Here is a 10,799-nt window from a genome sequence, read left to right on the forward strand (position 1 = left end):
TTTATTTTAACCTTACCCTATCTTTCCTAAAAAAGTTCCAAATTTTTATTCCAAAGAACTATTTTATTTAATTCAGGAAAGTTATAGTCTCATATCAAATAAAACCATTTATTTATATTTAAAAAACAATAATTTTCTTTCAAACATATATTTTGTTTTGTTAGAACAAATGTAATGTTATATTAATTTTATAGTATTTTTAAAATAAAATTACAAATGTTTTCTCTAAACCAATGAAAAATTTGAGTCAACAATATGTACTACATTATTTCAATACATAAATATTTTTCATGTGAAGCGTTTATTATTTAATTTAAATAAATATTTTAAAGAAATAATATTCTTTGTTCAAATACATGTTTGCATTGCGGATATGGTAAGATATTATTTGTTTAGTTTAAATTTTACTGCATTGAATTAAACAATTATTTTTATGTGTGTGTTATACGAAAAATAGAATATTTTTCTAAAGCGGAACACATATACAGGGTGTCCCATGGTGTCGAGAAATTAGACATATTTCAGAGAATACTTCGATTTTAATTTTGAAAATTTGGGCAATAGTATTTTCGGGCATGCCCTTCTCAACTAAAATAATAGCGTCCACCTAACGTTTCCGGTTATACCGGAAGTTGACGTCATCTTCGGCATTTTAAATGGAACAACACTGTATATTATTGAAATTTTGAATTCTACGTCAATTTTTAGGTGAACTTTCATAAAGGTTTCCTATTCTTAAAGTTAACCGTTTTCGATATATTTAATTTTTTTTAATTAAAAAAAAGCACTGCCTAATTCAAAAGGATGTCTATTTTACAATAATAAAGCTGGAACGATAAAATTTATAGGGGACATAACTAAAATCCTAAGCTTCCTTGCCATAATTTCAAAATTACTTAATTTCATACATGGTGGTAGAAATATAATGCCGAATTTAGTCAACTTTAAACCATCTTAACTTATTTTTTTTAGTACCTCACCTGATTGTCTTTAACTAATCAAAATACGTTGTCACTAAACTTGTGTTGAAAATTTCTTTCGCGGATGACATGCATTTTCTGATGCGCAAAAGTTTATTAAAAATCATTTGAAGTGCAGGTACAAAATTGGATGCTGACCATTAGTTTTCAAAATCTTTTGGATGGACGTTTTTGAAATGCCTAAATCCTGTTCAGCAGCACGAACTGATGATTCAGGGTAAGCATGAAAATATGCCAAAACATTGACGCTGTTATCTTCATCTAAGGTTATCGGTTTATTGTGACACTCTCCATGAATAAATATCTAATAAATAATAAATTAAGCATTTGAATAAATGTTAACGTTTTCCTTTCTTTAACAGTAAATAATACTCAAATAAACATTCACTGTATGTGTTAAATTGACAACAATAAACTGGTGGCAGATTAGGTGGTTGTTTTGAAGTTCCACTAAAAATTTCACAGCCATCTTCGAAAGAAATTATGTGATATCCGTTGACTGCACGAAAAACAGTAAATACCTTAAAAACCAGAAGAGATAGGTATAGGGAACCCTTATACCATTCGAAAGAGAACAAATTTGTTAATCAGGTTGCGTAAAAATATACAGTACTTATATACAATATACACTTAAAAAAATAAGTTAAGATGGTTTAAAGTTGACTAAATTCGGCATTAAATTTCTACCATCCTATATGAAATTAAGTCATTTTGAAATCATGGCAGGGAAGCTTAGAGTTTTAGTTATGTCCCCTATAAATTTGATCGCTCTAACCTTCTTATTGTAAAATGCACATCATTTTGAATTAGGCAGTGCTTTTTTATTTTATTTTTTTGAAACCAATTAAATATATCAAAACGGTTAACTTTAAGAATAGGAAATATGAAAGTTCACCTAAAAATTGACGTAGAATCCAAAATTGCTATAATATACAGGGTGTTCCATTTAAAATAACGGAGATGACGTCAACTTCCGGAAGCGTTAGGTGGACGCAATTATTTTAGCAGAGGGCATACCCGAAAATACCATTGCCCAAATTTTTAAATTAAAATCGTCTAATGTCTCGTCACCGTGGGACAGGCATTTGCTCTATGCTGCATAAAGTTAAATTTGATATATCAATAAGGATTAGAAATAATGTTACCAGCAGCCTTATTTAAATATTTACAATCAGTAGTGCCAAAATAAGGCCAAATTCCAAAGAAAACAAAATATATTTACTTGTCGACGTTTTGTCATTATATACTAGACTGTATAAAAAATATTGACTATTTTTCATTTTTAAAGTGACATCGAAACCTAGTCTTAAACTCTTTATGTGACTCCAATGGAGAATTTGAAGGAACTGACAGACTCCAACCAACCTATTTCATATTTTTTATTGAAAAAAACGGTACATTTGTAAATTATCTCACAAATCAACAAAACTCTGAAATTTTGAAGTTACTTGAACTTGTTTCTTTATTATTCCGATAAATTTATTGATTTTAAGGATAAGAAGCAACCACATGGTATTCCTGAAATAAATATTATTCTTTTTTTTAATAAACGATTAGTTATAGCTAAGTTTTATTTATTCAACTGCGTGGTAACACCAATATTAAACCTAAAAATTGTAACAATCGATTGGTATTAACTGCATTGGTTGAATTTCCAGAACACACTCTCTTTACAAGTAAATGTAGAGAAAACATGTACCCATTAGGAAATACATTTATAAAGGATAATATCCCCCCAATATTGTTATTTAGTGAATTTCGTACAGTACTATTTTTAAATTTGTAGGGAGTGTTAGACTATAATTAATAAAGAGGTATGAATCTTAATTTGTTCAATAACATTTTGATGTTTTCTATATTAAGAGGATTCTGGGATTTATTTTATTTACCGTTTAATAATAGTAATTGATTATTATTTATACAAAGTAAAATGAAAACTCAATTATTTTTAATTAACGTACCTATAGGGTGTCAAAATCCCGCGTAATAAAATTTTATGTTCAAGCTGTTCAATTTTTAGTTTACTTTCTTTCTGATAAAAATCGTAATTTTCCTTTTTTGGAGTACGTTACTATTTTCAATTCCTGTTAAAATAATTCAGCAATAACAGAATGCCTCTGTTATAGAAAATTGTGTATATATAATCCAAAAAAAAAAATATACGAGTAGTAAGTATATTTTACACTTTTAGATTTTTCTTTATAAGTAAAATTTGAGTATAAATGTTGAAAAAACATAATGCCTATGGTTTGCATACTAGTAATACTATGTTAAAATATTCCATGCATATTGGTACGAGGATTTTCCTAATTTGGAAAGTACCAACACAGACAATCAGTATAGCTTGGCGATAGCTATTTTGTCTATGGTACCAACTTTATTCACAATTTTATATGTATTTTGTAAATATAAACTATTTCGATTATAATATATTATATACAGGGTGTAAATAATATAAGTTTGACCAAACTTTAATGGCGTGTTCTATTGATGAAAATAATTAAGATTTGTCCTATAATTGATAGGACGCTTCTCTACGGACATAGAGGGTGTTAAAAGTTTCAAATATTTATATTATTTTCCCTGTAACTTCACTGGCAAAAAAGATTGAGGATTGAGACATTTGGGGGATAACATTTTTTAGTAGGGACTATTATTTCATGGATAACTTATTCTAAAATATACTCCAGTGGCGTAGTTATTGGGAAAGTAGGGGACCTTTAAAAAAAATCGTACACCACTGGTTTCTTAAATAATTTTAAATGTTTTTAAAATGTACAATAAATACAATAAATTTGTGGTAATAAAGTATCCTTGTAAAGTATTCGTAAATTTTAGTGGTCTTTAGATAATTGGGAAATCAAATAAGAAGGTACTTAAGAACCTACCTACGTTGCTATTTACCATTTTCCATTTTTATTGATTGCTAAATGGGTAACAATAAATTCAATACCCAATATTTTTGAGAGATTTCAAAACACTACACATCACAAGAAATGTAAAATATAAAAAATAATATAAATTTTTGGAACTTTTAACACCCTGTATCTCCATAAGGAAGTGTTCTATCAAAAATGTTTATAGAGCACATCTTAATTATTTTCATCGGTAGAATACGCCATTAAAGTTTGGCTAAACTTATCATTTATATCTTACCTAATTTAAAGCACCTTAACACAAATCTACTTAGCTTGTATTGTGCCTAAAGTAGATTACTCAACAGATTGTTTAAAATAATCAAATTACTTTTTTTATAGTAAAAAAAAATTCTATGCAACTTCTGTGTAAAATACCTTTTTCCGGTATGAAAAAAAATGTTGCTTCAGACATATTTTACATAAATAATTTCCTTTGGAAAATTAGCGTTCGATTTTAGATATGAAATGATTCCAAAGTACAAATAAGGTCGAAAACTAGAACAAAAATGTAAACAAAATAAAACAGTGATAACGTGTTCGTCCATTCCGCCGAATTAACGTGACAGTTTGTCTTTAATTCTTTTACCATCCCGTCATATCATACCAGGTGTGAAGTCAATCGACGGTAGTCGTTTTACAAATGCGGAGATATGGCGCTTCAACTGAACAGCGGTGGCTAACCTCCGTTGCACTTCGGAAGCGTTCGAAACATGATAAGAATTCTGGTAAAATTAAACTGTTCGCAGTTTAGTTACTATTTTATTGGTGATTAATTTAATATCTCTAGCAGCGATTCGCTACTGAACTGCAATGTTTTTTGTTCTCAACTTTTAATATATTTTTTATAAAATTTCCAATTAATTACCTATAACTATTTTAATTCTTGTTTATAAGAAAGTTTTTTGCGAATATATTTTATGTTAAACTTAAATAGGTTTAAGCCTGTTCGAAATCAATAAATAAAAATATAATACAGTGAAATGAGGAAATATGTGATCACCCGCTAGAAAATATGGGTAACTAGATTTTGTGACAAACACGTTGGCTACACGAGAAATCTCGGCACTCTGCTAATAGCATTGGTATAATCTAGTTATTCAATTAGTTCCTCTCGCCAATCAGTCAGGTCCTTAACCCTGGCCTGAAGTGTGTATGCCGACCGTACAAGCATCGAAGATAATCATGCACTTATGCTATTAAAAATGGCGGCCGCGATAGGCAAGTCGTTGCACACGCGACCCATGCACACGCATTTCCCATAACATGCGATAGACCCCCAGTTTAATGGGCTATCGGAGCTGATGGAAGGCGTATAAATATAGCTGAATTTGCAAATTACGTGGGGCGGTGACTACGAAATTGATTGTTATTTTTCTGTTGCTCCTAATAGGGTAACATTAAACACATTTTTGCGTGCTCGCTCTTGACAGGGAAGTAAGTTAACTCTCGTGCTAATTTGAGCATTGAGATTATTGTTCGGAAACCTAATTTTTACATTCAGTGGTTTTTGTCCAAGGTTAATGTGGCTTTGAAAGTTGTTTTTTTCAGGTCGTCTCACTGAACACGGTCTAAATTTATATAGGGTANTTCTCAAGATTAAGTATCTAAATTCATTAATCGGTATAATATTTTAAAATCAAAATACTAATCTTCTCAGAACCTTACCATGCGGTAAGACTACTCATATTCGATTAAAATTTGCTTGAATCTTAAATTAAATTTTGTTTTGCTCAAACAAAGACTTTCTCCATAAACATAACAAACAAAATAGAAGTGATGAAAGTTTCATCCGATGCAAAGTTTATAAGATATATGAAGAGCATACAGTACCAACACTGGATAATTTGCTAAGAACTCTTGAGGGAGGTGATACGGAAATTATCTGTGGTAGAATAACGCTTGAAGTTTATTCAAGGTATCAGCTCTTAATTTATAAAAATCTATAAAATGTAACGTTTCATAGAAATAAAATGGTTTAAAGAATGGTGATTTGAATATTTGACAAAAAATCAGCTAGTACAGGAACGAAAATAGACCTATTATATACTTAGACATGGTTAGATATCCATAACACTGAATTGAAAGATTAGGTTATGGTTTAGATAAGTTGACTTTAGCGATCAGTGCAAATCAAAAGCAGCATCAAATAGAGAAAAATATAATAACAATAATACATGGTTGATGCACTTTAATTGGTAGTTAAAATTATAAAAGACTCCCGTTTGGATTAAAATNCTTTAATTCTTTTACCATCCCGTCATATCATACCAGGTGTGAAGTCAATCGACGGTAGTCGTTTTACAAATGCGGAGATATGGCGCTTCAACTGAACAGCGGTGGCTAACCTCCGTTGCACTTCGGAAGCGTTCGAAACATGATAAGAATTCTGGTAAAATTAAACTGTTCGCAGTTTAGTTACTATTTTATTGGTGATTAATTTAATATCTCTAGCAGCGATTCGCTACTGAACTGCAATGTTTTTTGTTCTCAACTTTTAATATATTTTTTATAAAATTTCCAATTAATTACCTATAACTATTTTAATTCTTGTTTATAAGAAAGTTTTTTGCGAATATATTTTATGTTAAACTTAAATAGGTTTAAGCCTGTTCGAAATCAATAAATAAAAATATAATACAGTGAAATGAGGAAATATGTGATCACCCGCTAGAAAATATGGGTAACTAGATTTTGTGACAAACACGTTGGCTACACGAGAAATCTCGGCACTCTGCTAATAGCATTGGTATAATCTAGTTATTCAATTAGTTCCTCTCGCCAATCAGTCAGGTCCTTAACCCTGGCCTGAAGTGTGTATGCCGACCGTACAAGCATCGAAGATAATCATGCACTTATGCTATTAAAAATGGCGGCCGCGATAGGCAAGTCGTTGCACACGCGACCCATGCACACGCATTTCCCATAACATGCGATAGACCCCCAGTTTAATGGGCTATCGGAGCTGATGGAAGGCGTATAAATATAGCTGAATTTGCAAATTACGTGGGGCGGTGACTACGAAATTGATTGTTATTTTTCTGTTGCTCCTAATAGGGTAACATTAAACACATTTTTGCGTGCTCGCTCTTGACAGGGAAGTAAGTTAACTCTCGTGCTAATTTGGGCGTTGAGATTATTGTTCGGCAACCTAATTTTTACATTCAGTGGTTTTTGTCCAAGGTTAATGTGGCTTTGAAAGTTTTTTTTTCAGGTCGTCTCACTGAACACGGTCTAAATTTATATAGGGTAGCTACGTATTTATATGAGGAACCGATAAGAAATTTAATTTTACGCAACCTACGGGACACTGATGGTTATTCTGAATTGTAAAATTAATTATTAAGTAGATACTAGTTTAATTAAACGACCTCGTAAGTAGGAGTTGAAAAGTTGTAACGTTTTGCTTGATGCTCCATTGTCACATAAAGCACGAAGTAGTGCACTAGGTACAGAAATTATGGGATATTAAAAAAATCCACCAAAATTTTTTTGACGTTTGTGTTAAAAAGAATTTAGAAAAAACTAATTTTTGAAAAAAATATATTTTTTTTTTCATTTATTTTAGAAACATGAACGTTTTTTGATAAAGAAAATATGGATTATTGCCAAAAAAACATTTTTAACTTGAAAAAAATGAATAAAAATTACTTATTACATTGATTTTCAGCATAACGACAAATTTAAACATTCCAGGCACTAGTAAAAAAAAATCGCAGCGTTTTGAAATTATCAAGGCTTCTTTAGGACATTTTAAGGTTGAGAAGTTACAGTCGATATCCTTTAGTTTATTCATTATTTGCAAAGTTATGCCAAGTTACTCAAATATCCCTAATTATGCAATTTTTACCTATTTTCTAACCAACATTTTCACTTTGAATTTTTTTTATAAAAAACCCATAATTGTGGCTTGTAGAGAAACTTTGCAACGACAAATAATCGTACAAGGCTCCGGAACCGCTCAAATTGAAAAGAATTAAATTATCTAAAAAAGCTTTATGATGAAATTACCAAAAAAAATTTTTGAAGTCCATAGGCCTTTTTAAAGAAAGCATAAATTTACAAATATTTTTTTCCGTTGATTTTCTCATGATTACTCAAAAACTGCTGGCGCTAAAAAATTTAAACTGCAAATCTGAAAACTAGACACCTGAAGCTTCAATTGCCTTTATTTTGATTCTCTCTACGACCATTTCCCTCCAAGTTACAGCTCTTTAAAAATCACCAAAAATTTTGGAATTTTTTTAATATCCCTTAATTTCTGTGCCTAGTGTATATCATGAAGGAACCTATCGAACGTCTTATAATCAGTGTAGCTTACATCTACTTGACTCCAATCATCAAAGACCTCATATATGTATTCTGATACGCTATTAAATTCGTAGTTGTTGAGCAACCATGTTGATTGGGGCTAATTTTATTTTTAATGTGATTGTATAAATTGTCATGAATATAAAATCAAAAACCTTAGCTGATTTAGAGATTACAATAACGGGGCGGTAATTATTTATTTCAAAGATACTTGACCTTGCTCTTTCCAAATCCGCAATAAAAAATAGGGGTTCCCATTTAAAAAACTTAAGTTGACCTTCAAATGACCTTGAGGGCCAAAGTCAAGGTCAAATCCAAGGTCACCGTCAGATAGCCAGAGAAAAATCCATACACATTTGTCTGAAACATTTTTTCCCAAAATGCTTTCTTCGAAAGTTCTGCCGTACCGGGACTTTTGGAAGTCGACCCACATTTGACCTTGAAGGTCATTGTCAAAGTCATGGTCAAGACCATTTTTGGACGTAAAATTTCCTGCTCTTTCCAAATCCGGAATAAAAATAGGGATTTCCATTTAAAAAACTTAACTTGACCTTCAAATGACCATGAAGGTCAAAGTCAAAATCAAATCCAAGGTCACTATCAGATAGCTAGGGGAAACTCCTTACACTTTTGTCTGAAACATTTTGTCCCAAAATGCTTTCTTTGAAAGTTTTTCTGCCGTACCTGGACTTTTGGATAACCCTGTATACTGATTTATTACTTGATCTGATGAAGGTAATTTTTCTTTCAATTACATGTAAAACATATACAAGATGTTTTGTCACGTCAAGCACAATTTTCAAATAATGCTTCTGTGAAACCTTAAAGTAAAACTAGCTGAAATCATTCGAATACATTCCTATGAATAACCTTATACCATAAATATTGAATTATTTTCTTGTAGACAGAAAGTCCAACAAAAAAAATAAAGAAATTCACGGCAAAACAGTCCTGTTAAAGTTTTTTCTTTCTTTTTTGATATACTGAGAAGCTATGGAAGAAATTTCGCAAAAGCGGTACCTACAATGTAAAAAAATGTCACTCAATTTTACTCAATAATGTATCAATTTCTGTCTACACCCTGTTTAGAGAAATATTCACTAAGTGAATGAATTTTACTCAAATCCGGATTTCCGCTATCAAGTGAGTGATTTTTGACTGTATTCTGAGTACGTAAACCCATTTAAGAGTTGACTTTTTCTCTAAATTTAACTATTATTAAGTAATTTTTTAGACTTCAGATTTGGTTTATATTCTCTTTAAATTTTAATTTAAATATCATTGTATTAAAGTCATAAACTACTAAGCTGCCACAGTGGTTTCTACACAGATCTGTTTTAAAGACAATATTTTAGCCCTCGATTAAAAGAATCGGACGAACAGATGGCCATAATCCATATTGTACGTTATAGATACGTAAGTAAACGGATATTTATCCAGCACTACACCCCATACACCATGCCACGAGATGAGTTAATAGGGACCATGGGAATAGACAAAGACAACGCACGACAGTCACAAATACGAGTTTATCAGGAGAATTAATTTAATGAAAATACTCAGTCTTAGTTCAAAGTTTAGTTATCAGAAATGAGTAAAATTATCAAAATGCTCAATACTGAATGAAAATGTACGCAATTATTTCACTCAATGTATTCACTTCTACCTTTATTTCTTTCACTCACACCGATTTTTTTACAGTGTACATATCGCGATTTATCAAAATTACGACATTAATTTTTTATTTTCGTTATCTTAGAGATTTCGCAAAAATGTTACTTGAAAAGTTTTACTAGATTCTATACTGTACTAAAGGGAAAACTTAAATTAAAGTACACCCTTTATATTGCACGTAATCATGAGGTATTATTTTAAAATTACTTTATTCGGTATTGCCTGTAATCCACACTATACCGACCGCATAACCTGCCATCCTTGATAACCATGTACACATCTACTAACGTCTACTTGAGATGTACGTACCAAATTGAGATCTGTATCATGCTAATGTAATTCAAATTGTCATGTGTCCTATTTTGCTTCTCCCCCATCAGATAGTGGCGTCGTGATACACGAAGCGAAAATTATCCTATTTGGACAAATTGCCATCAGGAAGCCATTAGTCCGTTTTAGCGGCGCTTTTTGAACTTTGTGTGAAATCCGTTTTGTAAATGAAGCAATTAATTCATTGGGAAGGATAGACACAGTAAATATCAGCGGTTTCGAGTATTTACCAAAATGGTTGTTTGACACATGAGTTAACAAACAATATTGAACAACATACATAGGTATTGAATATGAAGTAGGTCGAACTTGACAGAGTCCGTAAAATATTTACATAAGATCACAACATAATCAATTCCTCGAATAAAGGAATATACTGTAATAGAATGAGTAGGGACAAATATTTTAAAATATCAAAGAGAAAGGCAAATTTGGAAAAATAAAGTTGATAAAATTGATTTTAAAGAAATAAATTATAAGTTAAATAAGTGTGACCAACAGGAGTACAGTAGATGGTTGAAATTGAGAAGGAAAAGATAAAATAAATAAAAATTAGTGTATGATCAATACATATATTTGAATTTGAAAA

The 10,799-nt window shown here is 30.9% G+C and overlaps 1 protein-coding gene across 1 annotated transcript in view; it reads left to right on the forward strand.

Annotated features, from left to right (window-relative positions):
- LOC108905962 (complexin) overlaps positions 1-10,799 on the forward strand; it is a 1,206,537-nt gene that overhangs the window by 1,141,402 nt on the left and 54,336 nt on the right. The gene's annotated exons all lie outside the window — the stretch shown is intronic.

The sequence above is a fragment of the Anoplophora glabripennis genome, unplaced genomic scaffold, assembly GCF_000390285.2.
Source record: "Anoplophora glabripennis isolate ALB-LARVAE unplaced genomic scaffold, Agla_2.0 scaffold26, whole genome shotgun sequence".
In the NCBI taxonomy this organism is placed as follows: domain Eukaryota; kingdom Metazoa; phylum Arthropoda; class Insecta; order Coleoptera; family Cerambycidae; genus Anoplophora; species Anoplophora glabripennis.